Source organism: Acomys russatus, chromosome 7 (genome assembly GCF_903995435.1).
Source record: "Acomys russatus chromosome 7, mAcoRus1.1, whole genome shotgun sequence".
NCBI lineage: Eukaryota > Metazoa > Chordata > Mammalia > Rodentia > Muridae > Acomys > Acomys russatus.
This window is the reverse complement of record NC_067143.1, coordinates 59084226-59103088: the sequence shown is the minus strand read 5'-3', so window position 1 is coordinate 59103088 and position 18863 is coordinate 59084226. Positions and strand designations below refer to the sequence as shown.

At 45.8% G+C, this 18863-nt stretch overlaps 1 protein-coding gene across 8 annotated transcripts in view; it reads left to right on the top strand.

Annotated features, from left to right (window-relative positions):
- The window catches only part of Dennd2b (DENN domain containing 2B), a 196961-nt gene that overhangs the window by 91005 nt on the left and 87093 nt on the right, over positions 1 to 18863 (top strand). The gene's annotated exons all lie outside the window — the stretch shown is intronic.

Sequence of the window (18863 nt, the reverse complement as noted above, 5' to 3'; positions counted from 1 at the left end):
GCTGGTTTCTTTGAGTCATGGAAGGGGCTTTCTTAGGCTTTAGGGACCTGCGAAGCTCCGTCTTATCCAGATGTTGAAGCAGCTGTCTTAGTAGTAGGAGCTAGGAACATGAGGGGCTGCGTGTGTGTTGGTGATCCCCTTTCCTTCATATTTTAACCAAATCCCAGAGCACACGGTGTCTGCATCATGTGTGCCTTACCCTAAACTTCAGAAAAAGCTTGTTCTGCCCTGGAGGCGTGGAGAGGAGTGCTATGTGTGAACTCAGTGCGGCCTACAAAAGGAAACCCTCTCAGAAAAGTAGTTTTATAGATGATGAAGCAGTCAGGTCATTCGGAATGTTTAGGGGAGGATGAGAGCCCTGGAACTCTCTTTGCAGGGACCCCCTCTCTCCAGGAGGCTACTTCTGCATCAGCCTGGCCTCAGGGAATGTTATGGGAGCTTTGGGTTTCCCAGTGGGGCCAGGGAACAGCTGTTGTTCCTGGCTCTTTGGTTTTTCCTTCTTGAACTTTCTGAACAGTGTGCCTTTTGTGTCCTAGCAAACAATAAGGGGACCTTCTGATTAACTTCGGGTCAGCTTGCCAGTACAAGCGCTGGCTCTACCCCTGATTCTGGCAGCCTGAATATGTGCTATATGCACCAGCGTTGGGGCACGAGGGCCTGCCAGTATGAACTGCATGGCCTTTGGACCTCAGAGGAGCTACTTTCAAAGTTAATTCCTTCTCCTCCAATGGTCTAGGGATTCTTTGCTTGGGGCAGTATGGCCTGAGGGTTGGGATTGAAGGTGGAGATGTGAGGAGGAAATGTCTGAGTCCAGGGTGCTCTCTGTGAGGTGCTGCTGCTTGCTGGGAAGTCCCTTGACTAATAGAAGCTTCAGGTTATTAGCTGTGAGATGGAAAGAATGATAATAGTTATTATCTTAGTCCTGCTGAGAGGAAGCAAGTGGGATGGTTTCCATGCAAACAGTTGTAAACAAATCTATATAATGTGATATGATAGAGGATGAAGCCTAAGGAATGGCCTGACTCTCCTGGAAAGTCACTTTGTCTCTTTCCTCTGGTTCCCTCATTTGTAAAGCATCCTCTACTCAGATGCACTTACAAGTCAAAATGAGATAAATCTCGCAAGTCTTCTTTGAGACGTGTAAAGAAACAAATAGTGCGAGCCGGGCAGTGGTGGCGCACGCCTTTAATCCCAGCACTTGGGAGGCAGAGGCAGGAGGCTCGCTGTGAATTCGAGGCCAGCCTGGTCTACAGAGTGAGTCCAGGACAGTCAAGGCTACACGTAGAGAAACCCTGTCTCGAACCCCCCACCCCCCCCAAAAGAAACAAACGGTGCTTTCTTTGGCTTGGGAAATCAGATAGGATGATATTCGCTGTAGACATTGCACCTCATCCGTGATCCTTCGAAGACACTTTAGAGACGAAGCATCCCGTAGGTTACGCAGCTCGTGTTTCAGTGTAGAGGAGTCTCAAGAGATCTTTTTCTTTTCCAATATTCACAGCTCTATGCACTGGTGGCATCACATGTTTTAAGGCCTGTAAGATTGGCCCTGGTTCTCCTGGGCTCCTCTGGGGAAATTGTCTTGAGTGGGTAGAGGGGCCAGTCTCCTCCCTTCTCAGTTTGAAAGGTCGCCGAAAACTAATAGGAAGTGTTAGTGCCCTGGAAGCCTCTTAGGAGCCAGGCAGCTTTTGGAAGAACTTGTAAGGGGGAAACCTAAAAGAAAACAAGGAAGTGGGAATTCCAGGGGCAGATACTTGATATGGCCTGGAATTGTGCCAAGGAATGGAGTAGTAGCAGGGGAGGGAGAAGCTCAAAGCCTAGGTCTGTTTTCTGTCCTCGGTGAAGCTATAGGGTGTATGACATGCTAGGGTACCCCACCCATAACCTCCCAGGACAGGGGGAAAGCCTGCTAGCCGTGACTTAGAGTGGCATCTGGAGCGAACGGGCACGAACAGGCGCGCGCTTACATTCTCTCTCTCTCTCTCTCTCCTTCTCTTCCTCCTCCTTCTCCCCCCCTTCCTCCTTCCCTCTGTCCCTCTCACCCTTCCTCCGTCCCTCCTTTCCTTGGATCAAACAATGCAGCTCTCCTAGGTGATTTCACGTCACTCCAGCCAGTCAGGCTTGAAGGAGAGTTGTGAACAGTTTAGATTGGACACGGCCTCTCAGGCCTGAAGAAGCTGTGCAGACCTTGGGTTGTACTGCAGCTGTTCCTTTCTCCCCAGCCCTTCAGCTTCCCAGAGCTGAGTCACAAGTTGGACCCCTCTACGTTCCTTAAGGATTAAAAAGTAACATTCCTGTCCTCACTCCCTCTCTCTCCCTTCCTGTACACGTTCCCTCTGGCCTCCTAATCTCCAAAAAGAATAATCAGTCACCCAAGGAAGTTGAAACTTGGAAATCTGTGGAGAACAAGGCCAAGGACATCTTTAGTTCTGCTGGCCTGTCCCTCTCCCTGTCCTGGGAGAACAGCTTTGAGGAAGAATCAGCTTCCAAGTATCATGGCCTCACTGGTGACCTGCAACTAGGTGAGGGATGCCCTATCTTCCACTGCGTCTCATACTGAGAACCACTTTGGGCAGGTGGAGGGAGGTGGGCCTAAGTACCTGTGCTTCTGGAAATGGGTTATTGTGTGTCGTCATCCTAGCAACTCTAGATTTCCACTGTTGGGTCCAAGAGAGTTTGCTAAGGTAGCCAAGCAAAGGCAGCATACTTCTGAGGCCCCCGGAGGCCAGGCCAGCCCCTTAAAGCCTGCCTCAACTCCCTTCTGTGTCTCAATGTTGACTTGGGGGCTGGGGGGAGGAAGCTGCAGATAAAAATTGAGTTCTTTGAGTTAGAGGGACCATGGCTCAGAGGGCACGAAGGGAAAAAACAAAAAAACCAAAATACTGGTCATCTGGCATAATACAATAGGCAGATTTCTCTTCAAAGCCTGTGGGAAAACTTGCATTAATGTGATGACTTTCTGTTAGAGGAAGGGAGAGAGGGCAATCTCTCTCTGCCAGAGGGGAGGCACAGTGATCCTCTGTTTGAGTAAGTAGTTGTGTCTGTCTTAGGGGAGTATGTTGTCATTCTAATGCTGGAGTCTGTTTTTAGCCTGGGGTCCTAGAAAATGTCTGTGGTTTGTTTATTTGTTTGTTTTTTGAGAGGAGAGGGAGGTGTTCAGGGAGTCTAGACTACCTTATTGAAGAGTTTCTCCAATGTTCCCTCCGCAGCCCCGTCCTTTTTCGATCTGACATAATGAATACACTGTTGTGGGGTCTGTTGGAATGATTACAATGGCTGAATATTTGAGCTTCTCTGAGACTGTCTCTGTAAAAGAGCGAATTACGTGCAATTAGGTATGAAGCTGCTGCAGCCAAGATGCACCTGTTTCTAGGGGCTTGTTTTCAGTTTCTTCTCCTGTCAGGCCTGCTGTGGTTGAAGGTTTGTGTGTGAATTAAAGACTGTCTGTGGGAATCAACGCAGTGTGTGAGGGCTATATGAAAATAGGGGATTAAACTGGGGGTTATGGGAGAAAGTTCTAGAAGCAACAGGAGAGAAATTCTGGATAAGGGGGCTGAGAAGAAAGTTCTCAGCAGTGGGTTAAGAGAAAGGAAGCTAAGCAAAGGCAACACATTTCTGAGGCCAGAGGAGGCAAGGCAGCATCCCCTTAGAGCCACCAGGAGGCCTTCATATGTATGTTACGCTATATAAATATATGATATGTGACATATAACTGTGTGTCTGTGTGTGTGTGTTGCTCAGCATGTGGTTCTGTCTTAAAGCAGCTCTGGTGGAATCTTTCCTGCTTGTTATGCAGGAATAATTTTTCTAGAACTGTTTACTGCCTCTCTCTTTCTACTGGCCAGCCCAGGCAGAGGCCCTGAGGTTTTCCTTGATTTCCTCTGGAGTCCATATATAGTCAGAAGGCTAGCCTGCCTCTGGGGGACCGTGATTACACTCACGCAGGTCCTAGCAAGCACCTGACATCAGGGTCTTGTTCACTTGCTCCTGCGCTCAGAGGTGTCTGGTGCTTGATTGGGTTACCCACTAAGTCAGGGAGCACAGATGTGGGACAGAGCTGGGGATGATCCAAAAAGGCATGAGTTGTGGGGCTTACATTGATGCTTGTGTTGTATTGTTCTGATTTCCTCCCCATGGCATCTCTTCCTACAATGGGAGCTTCTGCTAGTGTGATGAAGGGAGAAGCATAAGCCTGAAGTTGGGGCTTTGGAACCATCTGGAACTCACAGGCTGGGGAAAGGGAAGAGGGTGCTTCTCTTGGGTCCGAGCCAAGGAGAGGGCAGCAGACATGAGGAAGCTGGCCTTCCCCACCTCTCATGAAGCTTCTTTACAATTATTGAGTGGTAAGGTGGGGTATAGGAAAAGGAACATTGGGGAAAAAATACCAAGAAGTCAGCCACTTTAGACTCCTAGGTTTATTGAAGGAACTAAATTTTTGTGTACTTACCTGTGTCTTGCAACACAGCCTACCTCATGAAGTTCTGACGTTTGTTGTTACTTTTGCTTGTTTGTTTGAGTCATAGTCTCTTGTAGTCTGGGTTGGCCTTGAACTCACTATGTAGCCAAAGTTAACCTTGATTTTTGTGATCTTCCTGCATTTACATCCAGAGTGCTGGAATTACAGGCGTACACCGCCGTGACTGGTTTTATGTGGTGCTAGGGATCAAACTCAGGGCTTCATGCATTGCAGTTAAGCAAGCACTCTGTAAACTGAGCCATATCTCAAGTCATACAAGTGTGTGTGTGTGTGTGTGTGTGTGCCGTGCGTGTGCACATACTATGTGAAGGCCAGAAGAGGAGATTTAGGTGTCTTGCTTTATTGCCATTCCATGGCCCCTCTTTGTATAACTAACACACACACACACACACACACACACACACACACACACACACACAAACAAACAAATGTGAGTACAGGTGCCCCCAGAAGTGAGAAGAGGGCATTGATTTTTTCCTGAGTTGTCAAATATGGGTTTTTGGAACCAAATTCAGGTCTTCTGCCAGAGCAGCAAACCCTCTTAGCTGTTGAGTCATCCCTCCAGCCCCTGCCCTGTTCTCTTGTCGCAAGGTAATCCCCCTGTATTTTCCTTGTTTACCCATAGTACTGACTTCAGCAGGTGCGCCACCATGTTTGATTTTCATTTTCTTTCTTTCTTTCTTTCTTTCTTTCTTTCTTTCTTTCTTTCTTTCTTTCTTTCTTTCTTTCTTTCTTTCTTTCAAGATTTACTTATTTACTACATATAATATATGGTACCCTGCCTGCATGTGCACCTGCACACCAGAAGAGGGCATCAGATCTCATTATAGATGGTTGTGAGCCACCATGGGGTTGCTGGGAATTGAACTCAGGACCTTTGGAAGAATAGCCAGTTCTCTTAACCTCCGAGCCATCTCTCCAGCCCCATTGTTTTATTTTTTCGAGACAGGGTTTCTCTATGTTATCTTGGCTGTCCTGGTCTCTTTTTGTAGACCAGGCTGGCCTCAGACTCACAGCAATCCACCTGCCTCTGCCTCCTGAGTGTTGGGATTAAAGGCGTGCACCACCACGCCCGGCCTGTGTTTGATTTTCTATGTGGATTCTAGGGATTTGAACTCCTGCTTGTACAGAAAACACTCATACCTGCTCAGTTGTCTTCCTAGCCTCTGTAGTGGGCTCGTCGGTGACCATTAGATGTTCAGTGAGCATGTGGTTCTGTCTTAAAGCAACTCTGGTGGAACCCTGCTTGCTTGTCATGCAGGAATAATCTTTTTAGAACTACTTATTGCTTACCCCCTTTCTGTTGGCCTATCCCAGCAGGGCCCCTGAGGTCTTTCTTGACTTCCTATTGGAGTTCCTTTGCCCAGTCCCCTTACTTCTGCACATACTAATCCCTGTATTCTACAAACCCCTGCTTGTAAGAGAGGCTTTGCAGCCAGCTTGGGGTGAGGGTCAAGTTAGTTGGGGTAGGGGAGTAGGGGTGGGGTGGTGCGAGGAGAGGGGATAGTGTGGTACAGGGTTGCAGATGATATGAGATTAGGTGAAGGGGTAGAGAAAAGGAGTGGGGGTGTGGTCTGACTAGTCTGACTCTTCTTAATGTCTTTGGAAAGTAAGAACTAACTGGAAAGTTATCTTTATATTCATATGTGTCGGTTTGTTTTTTGTTTTTTGTTTTTTTGAGACAGGGTTTCTCTGTGTATCCTTGACTGTCCTGGACTAGCTTTGTAGACCAGGCTGGCCTCAAACTAACAGCCTGCCTCTGCCTCCCAAGTGCTTGGATAAAAGGCATGTGCCACCACCACCTGGTTTATATTCATATGTGAACTGGAGTCATTTTAGTCATCTCAAAGCCCTTTTGTAAGAGTTATAGTTCTGAGCCAGGGACAGTGGCACACACCTATAATCCTAGCACTCAAGAGGCAGAGGCAGGAAGATCTCTGAGAGTTCGAGGCCAGCCTCGGCTACAAAGTGAGCCCAGGACAGCCAAGGCTGAACAGAGAAAAACCCTGTCTCCGGGAGGGGAAAAAAAAAAAGATTTACATTTCTGGCATCACACATGCTGCCAATAAATGTCAGCTGTAACCTCTCCTTACGATCATTTGTGCTGACACACGGCAGGAGAATGCACTGGCCAGGTAGTTGGCATCTCTGAGTTTTAGTTTTGGCCCTGTCTGGCTGGTGCCTCTCAGTTTCCTCTTCTAGAAAACAGAAGAGATGGATTAAGAGTTCTCACTGACATTTTGACTTGTCACTCGCCAATGCTGACTTTCCAGTTAAGTTTTCTGAAGTTCTCTGGAATTAAGTATACATTTTTTTTTCTCCAAATGGCCAACCTATGTATAGTTTGTACTTTTAAAGTATTTGAATAGCTTTTAAGGCCATCAACTAGATTTTTGGAAACATTTTTACGTAGTTCCCAAAACTTGGAGATGAGAACTTGTTCTAAGGTGCAAAAGGTGCGTTGTTGCTGGCAGCAACTACAGGAGTAGGCTGGGGGCCTAACAGTTAGTCAGAAAGATGTGAGTTCACTTGGTGCTGCTGGTAATGTTTTCATTAGTAGGTGTTTAGGGCACTGACTTTTGATTTGCTCTGAAGATTGAATAAATGCTGCCATCTCTTCTGGAAAAAGGAGAAGCTGCAGGATAGTCTGAAGGACTGTCTGACCAGGTGGTGCAGGATAGACCGAAGGACTGTCTGACCAGTTGGTGCAGGATAGACCGAAGGACTGTCTGACCAGGTGGTGCAGGATAGACCGAAGGACTGTCTGACCAGTTGGTGCAGGTTAGACTGAAGGACTGTCTGACCAGTTGGTGCAGGATAGTCTGAAGGACTGTCTGACCAGTTGGTGGCCAAAGATAAAGCACAATAGAGGAAGAGCTGCACAACCAGAATGGTGTTTGGAACCTGGACTCCAGTCAGACTGAATTCCAAGCAGCTGGTGATTCAGCTACACATGTGGCTTAGTGCCGCCTATGCTGCCAGCGTGCCCACAGCCCTTCTACATTCTCTGAGTGTTGTGGTGAAGTCTACATGTAAAGGCACAGCTAGTACTTCCTACCTTGTTGCTGAATAAAATGTTAGCTATTTTCATTCATTTCTATTCATTATTCCTCCCTTGCAAACCAAGCAGTATTTGTGGCTAATCTGTGGCATTTGTGATAGCCCTTCCTTTACATCATGGGCAGTTTTAAGAGTCTTCTGATGAGCAACAGATCAGAACTCTTGTACTTTGCTTTGTCTGGTATGGTGGTGTAAGCCGATAGTCCCATCACTAGGGAGACATAAGCAGACAGATCTCGTGAGTTTGGGACCAGCCTTATCTAGATGGCATGTACCAGGCCAGCCAGGGCTACACAGTGAGACCCTGTCTTAAGAAAAGAGAAATATATAAACCAAAGCAGGGCATGGTGGGTGATGGGGCATGTAATCTCAATACTTTGGGGGCTGAGGTAGGGGTTTGAGGCTAGCCTGGCTATATCGTAAGACCCTTTTTCAAATCAAACCAACCAGACAAAAAGTAAGTCAGAGTGAGAATCTGGCCAAAACAAAGACTTGTCTGGGCTGAGCGGATCCTCTGTGAGGGCCAGCGTATGTATGGCTCTGGAGTGGGGACATGGCACAGCCCGAGATGAAGGCGTGGGCTAGGAAGTGGGAGGGTTGATGGAAGCCAGAAGGGGGTGGAGACAAAGCCAGTGAGATCAGGCATTGGAAAGTGCCAGGCGTCTGGGCAAGTGCCTGTGACTGAGACAGTGAGTGGCCTTAGGACAAGCCCTGACATTTTTCCTTCCGAAGAAACTTCTCGATTCCATCCCCAGGTGCCACTTGTCCAGCACTGACCACTCCCAGAGGAGTAGGAGATCTGAGTAGGGAGGTTCTAATCTATGTCTTAAAAAAAAAAGTAGCCCCTTATCTATAGTGTAATTATAAAGAGATTTCCAGCTGTAAGAAACAGGACTGTTTGCTGCCAAATCTAGCAGTATGTTTTAAGTCCCTCAAATCTCCTTTGAGTGCTACCAAAGCTCTCAGCTTTGTTGTTATCTCCTGCTGAAATAACGCCTGGAAGGGTCATCTCAACAGTGCCAATTTATGGGTCTGCTGATCTCAGGCAGAATCGGGTATCCTAGGGGTAGTGCCTCACAGATGGTCTCTTTCAGTAGGACTGCTTACAATTGAAGGTGGTGCTTTTTTAATCCCCCTCCTCTCGAAGGCCAAACTTTGCAGAGTAGGGCCAAATATTCTGCAGTCACTTCTGAAGGCTCTCAGAGGCAAGGCTCAGTGCCTGGTAGCCCCTTGTATTCTCAGAGCCTCAGCTTATGCTACTTTCCAAGACTGTGCCCCCCACTTCTTGCTGGCAGAAAGGTTCTGTGGCACAAATTCAACACCAGGCTCCTTACCCCCTCCATTTGGTTTTCTAGCTACTCCTGACTTACCTTCTTCTGCTGAAATAATTAAAAGATGAAGCCCCTGGGGTGTTGGAGCCACACATGGGACTCGTTCTCAGTGGTTTGCGGACAAGTAGGTCAGAGCCATGTGCCTATAGATTTTGATATTTGAGAAAAATGAGCACAGAGAAAGGAAATTCAAGAATGTGAGTGACTCTGGCAGCTGTAAAGAAGTAGATACATGAGAGTGACAGGAAAGTGCTTAGAAGAGTTGACATGATTTGGCGGTGGCTGTGAGCTTGGTTTCCAGCATTGGCTTGACTAGCTCAGCTGCTGTGTTCAGAGAGTTAAGATTTTGAATTTTAGGTAGAAAGTGTAAAAGAGCCTCATTTTCTTTGCCTTTTTCCCATCCTGCCCCTTCCCTGCCTATCATTTCTCCTATGGGTTCGGACCTAAGTGGACTGGGCAGTGTTGTCCCCTCCAAGTATGAGTGCTCATCGCTGCCCAGGGCTGTTACTGCCCAGCTGTTGGTCTTACAGTTCCTGGGAGAGCCAGCTGTGGTCATAGTGGGGAAGAAGGGTTTGCTTGATTCTGAATTAGTGCCAAAGTGGGTAGGGATCCGGTTTAAAAACAAAAACAAACAAACAAACAAACAAAAAAAAAACTGGAAATTTTTGCTGTATTTAACTCTCATTTGTAAGTTTTTCTCATCTCCCCCCTACCCCGACCCTTTATCTCATAACCCACAACTGTTGGGCAAATCTTGGTGTGTTTCAACAGCAGTACTGTCTAGACTTGTTCTCATGTGCAAAACTTAAGGCTAGAAGTTGATATGACTCCCTGGAAGAAGTTTAAGGCAGAAAACCCTGGGGACTAGAGTTCTTAGAAACCTCCTGAACTTTAATCCCAGCACTCAGGAGGCAGAGGCGGGTGGATCACTGTGAGTTCAAGGCCAGCCTGGTCTACAGAGTGAGTTCCAGGATAGCCAAAAAATACACAGAGAAATTCTGTCTCAAAAAAAAAAAAAAAAAAAAAAAAAAGAGGAGGAGGAGAAACAACTTTCTGAGCCCTTAGCAGCATTTAATGTTTTCAGCAGGGAGCTGTAGTGACTTTATTTGTTGCTGCTTCCCAAGGCTTGATCTTTAGCCTTTTATCATCTCATGCACATCTCTTCCTCAGGGGCCAGCCTCTCCTGTTACCCATTTGTTAAGAGAGAAAAGAGGGCAGCTGTGCCTCTGCCTCACATTTCAGAAATGGAATTTATTTGTTTGTTTGCTTGTTTATCTAATGAGTATTTACTCAACGCAACATGTTAATATATAGCTAAGGCTGGCCTGGAATTCTCTTGTCTGAGTCTCCCCAGTGCTGGGACTGTAGGTATGTGCCACCACATTTGATTCATTTAATAGCTATTTAAGTGTGTGTGTGTGTGTGTGTGTGTGTGTTTGTGTGTGTGTGTGTGTGTGTGTTGTGTGTTGTGTCTGTGTGTGTCTTGCGCGTGCAGGAGAGAGACAGAGAGACAAATACAAGGGGGTGGGATGGGGGCCAGGCAAGGCAGCGTCTTCTATTTGCCCCTGCATACGCTAGGCTAAATGGGCCAGAATCTTGTGGAATTCTCCTGTCTCCACCTCCTGTCTTGATATAAGGAACAGTTGGATTACAGGTGTACTACCATGTCTGACTTTTTACAGTTTCTGGGCATTTGAATTCATACTAGTATGGTACGTGTTTTACCGACTAAATCCCCCTCTCCAGCCTTAATAAATATTTACTGAGTATCCATTTTGTTCAGGCTACTATTCTACTATATGTTAGGGATGTAAAGATAAGAGATAGCAAAGTCTTTTTCATGGAATTTATTGTAGAGAGGGTTGAGTAAACAAGTAAACAGGCCAGTACGTGGGATAAACGTAGCGCGATGCTACAAAGGGGAGAACGGGGATCTGAGAGATGGGCTGGAGAGGTTAGCTAAGACCTCTCACAGAATGGTGTCCAAGCTGTGCTCTCCAAGCTAAGGAGAAGCCGGGAATATGCAGATTTGGGGAAGTGCCTTCCTAAAGTGGGAAACAGAGAAGACAAAGCCCAGAGGTGGAGAGACCTTGATGTGCCGGGTAAACATGATTGGAGTTCAGGAGCACCAGGCGGTGGTGGCGCACGCCTTTAATCCCAGCACTCGGGAGGCAGAGGCAGGCGGATCGCTGTGAGTCCAGGACAGCCAGGGCTACACAGAGAAACCCTGTCTCGGAAAAAAAAAAAAAAAAAGATGGTAGTTGAGGCCAGTTGAGATTGAGCTTAATTGCCATTGTCAGGGCTTTGAAAACTCAGTGAGAGGTACACATTCTAGGTCCGTCACCTGCTTTGGAGGGAGGTGAAGCAATTTGACAGAGATGGCTGGCTGAGAGCAGCATGAAATCTGAAGAAGAGGAGGAGTCAAGAGAAGAGTGATGACAAACAGAAGTGGTCTGGAGTAGAGATGGGACACAGGCTCAGTTAGCAGGAGTCGAGTGGACACATTCTGGGACCAGCAGATTTTAGGTTTATGTTATTTCATTAGGAGATGTGTTATTATACCAGGCACTTTTATTTGCAATTTTATTCAGCATTTTAGTAAACCTCCATGATAATATTTGAGTGAGTTTGTTGATATCCTGCTGTCTTCAGGAACTCGGAGCCACTAACTTGCTTAAACTCTGGATCTAAGGTCATGTAAACCGAAGCATGTGCTCTCTCCGCACCCCTGTTCTGATTGCCATGCCAAAAATGTGGTTCCTCTCAGTTACCTGAAACATCAATGAATGCCCTGCTCAGAGTTGTTTCATTTCGTTGATGACTATGATCTCCTTTCAATCCATTGAGAACTAGAATAAGTTTTGAATGTTTATGGAGCCGAATAGAGTATTTTCAACTCTCTCTGAAATGTTTACATCTCAACTACCAAGACTATCAATTAGAATAAAAAATGGGGCAGGAGGTTGGGATGTGTGGTAAGACTAGAACACAAATAACCTCCTGAATTACGTTCCCCACCCTCCATTTTTAAAAATATTTAAATTTTTAGTGGGTTGTAGTGGTACACACCTTTAATCCCAGCACTTGGGAGGCAAAGGCAGGTGGATCTGTGTGAGTTTGAGGCCAGCCTGGTCTACAAAGCAAGTTCCAGGACAGCCAGGGCTCTGTCACACAGAGAAATCCTGTTTCAAAAACCAAACCAAAACAAAATGGTATATTGGGGGCAGTGGGTATGTACATCTGAGTGCAGGTGCCAGTGGAGACCAGAAGAGGGCATCAGATTCCCTGGAGCTGGAGTTGACAGTTGTCATTTTAGGTTGTAGGAACAGAAGCTGAATCTTCTGCAAGAGTAGTATACACTTTTATCCATCAGCCCATCTCTCTTGACCATCTGTCTACCCTCCCTCGCTCCGTTCTCGGTCTCCTACTTGCTGTTTAGCTGATGATGACCTTGAACGTCTCTCTGCTCTTCCTTCTACTTCTGGAGTCCTGGGAGTACAGGCATACACCACCATACCCAACTTATGCAGTTCTGCCATATGGCTCCCTCACATTATTTCTGTTATGACTTTTTGAGTTGTATAGTAAAAAGATGCAATTTGGTTTTTTTGGAAAAAAATAATCAGTAAACTAGTAGTTGCAATAAACAAACCTTTATTTTGTAGTGTACAGGTATCTTCAGGTCTCTGAGTTTATTGGAAATGTTTAAGAGAGTAATCTCTCAGTTCACAACTTTGATTTCTTAGAAATTAAACTACAAATTGACTACATTCAATTTGTAGGTACTGAACCTGCCTGGCTTGAGGTGCAGGGTTCAGACATGAAGATGTGTGGGGTGCTTGTGAACCCTTACTCCATAGAGTTCATGTGATCCATGTTCCTCCTAGCTGGCAATGCTGGAATGGAACAGTCTGTGGGGGGCAGATCAGGGTGAGAGTGAGTTTCAGGTAAGCATAGGTTTCTGAGACCCAGTGGAACTTCTTTTCTGAACCATGAATTCTACCTTCCCCATGTCCCATCCCTATCTGATGCTCTTGCTTCTATTGGGAAGATAAGTGGCTTGTGTTGGACACCAGTTCACTGGACAAAACTTTAATACTTATCTGCCTTGAGCAGAGCTGCACAGATGAGTTCTGAGATTAGGCTGAGAAGATAGGCTTTGGTGAGAACCTGAAAAGCTGGACCACCAAGAGCCAGGGAATCACTGTTCTGAAAGCAGCAAAGAACATCACTGGAATCAGTGTGTGGGACAGCAGGCTATGAGGCCATGTAGAAGACACAACTGAAGTGACAGGAATCTCGCCCATCTAACTAACTGTGCTATCATGGATAGGCAATCTTCCTATCCTTCAAAATTGACTTAGCGTGGCAGAAAGTCAAGAAGTCCGGGGACAGAGTCTGACCGCCTCTTGCAGAGCTCTTAGGAGCCCGAGATTGGTGGTTTTGAGACTCGAACATTCACCAAACTCACCCAGAGAGTTCATCTCAAGTTCAGTAAGGACAAAGTAGGGATGAGAGTTTGTGGTTTTGGCAAGTTTATAGATATGCCTGCTGTCGTTGGTGGCGATGTGTGTGGTAATGTATATGGTAATGTGGTGTATGGTTGGATGGTGTGGGATGATGGTGATTGGTATATGTGGTCATGGTGGTGGTCTATGTTGTGGTGATGGCGGTGGTAGGTGTGGTGTGATGGGGATGTGTGATGGTCTTGTGTATTGTATTGGTGTTGGTGGTGATGGTGGTTGTGGTGGTGTATGTGGTGGTGGTGGTGCTGATGTGTGTTGGTGGTATGTATGGTATTGGTAGTTTTGTGTGTGGTGGTGATGTCATGCATGGTCATGCCGATGATGGTAGCGGCAGTTTTTGAACCTCACTCTGAGAAGCACTGTTTAAGAGGTTTGTGGTTGAAATGCAGTAAGGCTTTGAGGCAGGATGCTAATTGGCTTACTCTCTTTGACTAACCTAGAATTTCATGGTTTCAAGTATATCCTTCAGAAGTTCTTGGCTAGTTCACACTGTAATACCAAGAGAGATGGGTAAAGGTCTGTGCCCTTCTAGTCACTTTTCTCATGGTATCCAAATCACCTCCAGGTGAGGCTTCAGGTGGTGTCCTTGTCTCTAAATTGCTGGTGTCTGATTTTTGGAACATGTCCATCCTTTGCCCTTTATTTCATTAGACCGTCTCTATCAGGAAAAGTGTCCTGCCTGCCCTTGAGCACAGCCCTCTGGTTGGCTGGGCTGGCTCAGGTGCTGCAAGCAGGCTGTGCGTGAGTGTGCTCTGTTTATTAGCCAAGTTTACACAGGGAGATTATCTCTTCAGCCCAGGAGTTGAATTTCAAGGGCAAAGTCCACAGTTGGCAGTTGAAAAATTGAGAACACCTGCCATAGAGAATTTCACATACCCAGTCCTTGGGGTGTTCCCACAGAGGTCAGATTTTTTTTACTTGTGAGAGTTTCTCTGAGGCAGCATGGCTCCAGGTGCCCTCACATTCATGTTCCAACACCAGAGTCTTCAGGTGAGACACGGCATAAAGCCGCCCCCCTCTCTTTGCCATCTGTGTTTCCTAAAGCCTTCTCTGGCTTGCTCTTCCATTCTCCAGTCCTCCCTTCCCTTCTATATATATATATAATTTAAAGATTCAAAGACAGGCTTTTGTTTTTTAGTGATTCTGTTTACATAGCATAACACCAGCAAATGGCATGACAAATTAATAGACAGAAACAATTTACTCTTCTGGAGTTTTCAGAGAGGTACAAATAGGACATTAATGCTTGGTGTTGGATGTTTCTGGGGGAAATAGTGCTGATGTTTGTACAGCTTTGTGATGTGATGTGATGACACTGAATTGTACAATTAATGAGTAATTGAAAAATTTGAATGCTGTGTTTTACCACAAGAAAATTTTACCCTCTACTAAAAAATGTCTGTCTTATGCTTTACCACGAATGTTTTCCTATGTTAGTACATTCCTGCTGCAGCAGTGTTGTGCCTTCTCTGGTGGACTCTTGTTGTTTACCTGAGTACTTTACTAAGAATTGCCCTTTGGGTTGTTACCAGTGTCCCCTGTTCTAGACACTCCTGTGGAAAGCACTCATCTGTCTTTGCCCATGTGTTCTAATATTTGTGTTCTCTTAGGCAAAATTCCTAGAAGGAAAGGTTTGCTGGTCAAAGATATGCTTATTAAAAAACGCTAATAAATGTTTCCAAGCTGCTTTCCAAAGAAGCTTACCAGCTTGATTCTCATGAGTAGTTTAGGAAGACACCTGTTTCCACCACACCTTTGCCAACGTGGTATTAGCCAGTTTTCATTCTTTGCCAATATGATGGGTAAAAAAAGAATTTCTCTTTTAAAAGTGATTTCTTTTTTTCTTATGTGTATGTGTGTATGTGCATGTGAATGAAGTACCAGTGGGGTCCTGAAGAAGGCACCAGAGCTCTTGGCTGCCGAGCCATCTTTCTAACCTCTGAAAAGGGAACTTTTTTTTTGATGCTTTGTTTAGATTTCTGTCATTATTAGCACAATTGAGCACTTTTTATATTTACTGTCAATTGCTTTTATTCTTCTGTGAATTTTATGCTTAGATATGTTGCTCACTCTTCTAGTTGGTTCCTTACAGATTTGTTATGAATTTACACACATATATCAGATCTGGGATATATGTGTTGGTGATATTTTTTCCTCCTTTCTACTGTTAAAGTGATTCTTTTCATAAAATTGGTAAACTCATAGTATCTCCTATTTATGATGTACCGTAGCCATTAAAAACATTTTTGCAACACTTAACAAAGGAACACTTCCAGTCCAATTAGTGAAGATGGCATGTTGACAACTACAGCTCACAAGTCTCCCCAGTTCTGGAGCCTGCTTATTTTCTGTTGTCCTGGATATGGTGCTGCCATGTTCCTTTTCTCTGTCTTTGGGGATAATCACAGCTGCCATCTTGGTAAACCTAGAGTGCAGCAATATGAATGTTTGCAGACCTAGATACTGGGATACAAAGCCTGTCTCTTAATTCAGATGTAGTTGAATGCTCTCATTCTGGCTGAGGTAGCCCATTGGTGGGTTTTGACGTCAGTGACATAGTGGCAGAGTAAGTGGGCCAAAGTCCCAGAAAGGGCGTGGCTTTATCATGGGAGCTACAATAAACCGTGAGTAAATGTGTCTTCTTCAGGGACCAATAAAGAGCTGAGTGTTGTGGCCCAAGGATGTAATCCTAGTACTTAGGAGGCAGAGTCACAGTGAGGGGGAGGGTCACAAGACTAAGAGCCAACCTGAGTTGTCTAGAAAGAAAGAAAGGAAGGGGGGGGGAGGGTAAAGAGCTAGTTCTCATCACACGTGTAGAAAACTAGGCGTGGTCGCGGATGTTAATAGTCCAAATGCTGAAATGATGGGGAGATAGGGTCAGGCAGCTTTTTGGGGCTCACTGGCCAGCAGACTACTGAACTCCAGGCCAGTGAGGGTGAGAGAGTTAAAAAAAAAAAAAGGTGAATGGAGCCAGGCATGGTGGCGCACATCTTTAATCCCAGCACTTGGGAGGCAGAGGCAGGTGGATCACTGCAAGTTTGAGACCAGCCTGGTCTACAAAGAGCGGGGGGGGGGAGGGAGGGAATGGCTTTTTTGCAACAAGACCTCCGGCCTATGCATGCATACATGAATACGCAAACACACACAGATGACAGAGTCAAGAGAGATTTTGAAGAGAAGGAAGGATGCTGTTTATTGAGGATTCATTTCTGTCTGTCCAGGATACTAAACTTAACAGATTTACCTTAACTGTACTTTAAAGGCAGGGTTTAGTTCAGGGCCAACCGAGAGTTGCTGATCCTAGGGTCCTAAACCCAAGAAAGAACACCTCCTTCAAGGATCAGAGTCCAAATCAAACCTTAGAGTTAGTCATTAGGGTTTAGGAGAGTTGAGTAGAGCAGGAGTGAGCTAGCATGGTTTCTGTTCTGTCAGCCAGGAGTTTAGGCAGAAACGTTAGTGGAAGTGGGCTAAGAAAGGAAGACGGGGAAAGTATTCAGATGGGCACACACCAGGCCTTTGCAGTGCAATCGCACACAGAGAGCTGCACTCTGAGGGAACTCAACTTGGTGGATGAGGCAGAGGGAGGCCAGCATCCTGCAGTGGGGTCTGTTACCTTAGCCATTGCAAGGATTCATGTTGTGCTTTGAGTATTAGGTAGTAGCTACAGGAACGTGTGTCTGCAGGAGGACAGGACTGGCGCAGTTTGCTGTACTTAACAGGGAAGTGGGGAAGGTCAGGATGGGGTGCAAGGTAGGTCTTGGGGATCTGCCATTTTCCTGCTTACCAGCTTGCACCCTGAAACATAGTGGCTGAAGTGTCAGTTGTCTCTTATGATTCTGGGCCTCTGGCCTGAGGTCATGTGTAATTTAGTTAGATGGAGGCTGGAGCCGATCACCTGACGGCTCGCTCACTCACCTGTGTGCTTGTGGCCTGGGAAACCCAAGCAGTTGGCGTCCTTATTTTGCTTGCTCATTCTTGAGCGTTTTCTTGTCCCTACTCCTGCCGTTGCTCCATGCTGTTCCTCCTGCAGCTGCCGGGTAGCTACAACCCTTAGGAGGTGGCTCAGGATCACCAAGGGAATGCCTTAGAGAGACCTAAAGATGTTGCATGGCCTTTATCTCCCCTAGGCTTGGGAGTACAACCTTGCATGGACCACACTTTGTTCCTCATGGCACTGACAGAAGCATGGTTTACTTAAGGAGAGATTTGCTTTGAGATCATCATGACCAAAAGAGAAACTACTGGATAGTATTCCCTAGGATGAATTCATTGTTTACAATCTTTTTAGGGTCACCAAAGCCTCTTAATACTTGGGCTATTACTTACCCAACATTTAAATCACCATACTCTCTATTTCTAAATAATTACATTTATTTAAAAAAAAAAAGAAAGAAAGAAAAGAAAAAAAGAGAAAGAAACAAAGGAAAAAAACAAAAAAACCCCAAAAAAAGCCCAGCCAGGCTTGGTGGTGCATGCCTGTGATCCCAGCATTCAGGAGGCAGAGGCAGGCAGATCACTGTGGGTTCGAGGCCAGCTTGATCTACAAAGAGAGTCCAGGACAGGTAGGGCTACACAGAGAAACCTTTTCTTGAAAAACCAAAGAAAAGAAAAACATGTTTCTTAAGGTGAAAAAAAAAAAAGTATTATTTGACATACATGGAAGGTAACTTTTAAAATAAGTATACAGTGAAACAAAAAATAAGTTTAAAAATTTCAGCCAAATACTGTGGTTTGTGAAAGTTCCTTCGCATTAAGAGATGGTAAGGAAGTGGTACAGTGTTACAGTGTATAAAACATTTGCCATGGAGGTGTGAGGACTGGAGTTTGGATCCCCAGGACCAGCTGTGTGTGTATGGTGGCGTGCCTGTAATTCTAACACTTGAAGACAGAGGTAGGATTCCCGGAGTTGGGTAGCTAGTCGGGCTAGACCAAACAGCAACCTGGGTTAAATTAAGAGACCCTGCCTCAGTGAATAAAGTGGAGAGTGATTGTGCAAGACTGTTAATATCAACCTTGGTCCTCTATGTGCATGTGTACAAGTACACTTTCACACACATGCACATAACACACACACACACACACACACACACACACACACACACACACACACACACCACAAGCATGCACTCACACATGCACAAGAGTGGGGCCAGATCAGGTGTTTGGAGGTAACACAGCAAATAGAAACTTTCTCCTTATTCTGAGAAGACTTGGAAGAGCTGAGAAGTGCATGCCGCACTGCACTGTGATTCCTGCCACTGGGAGCTGTGGCGAGTTGGGTGCTATGTCAGCTGTTGGATGCTGTGTGGTTCCCCACAGTTTGCAAAGTACTGTGGAGCTTTGGAGGTAGCAAGAGTGATGTGCAAAGGAAGAAGAGCACAGAGTAGACCTTAGGAATCTGCTGAAGCTTGGTTGGGGATGAAGCCAGAGGCAAAGTGGGGTGGGGAATGGAGGTGGCGAGCCGTGGAG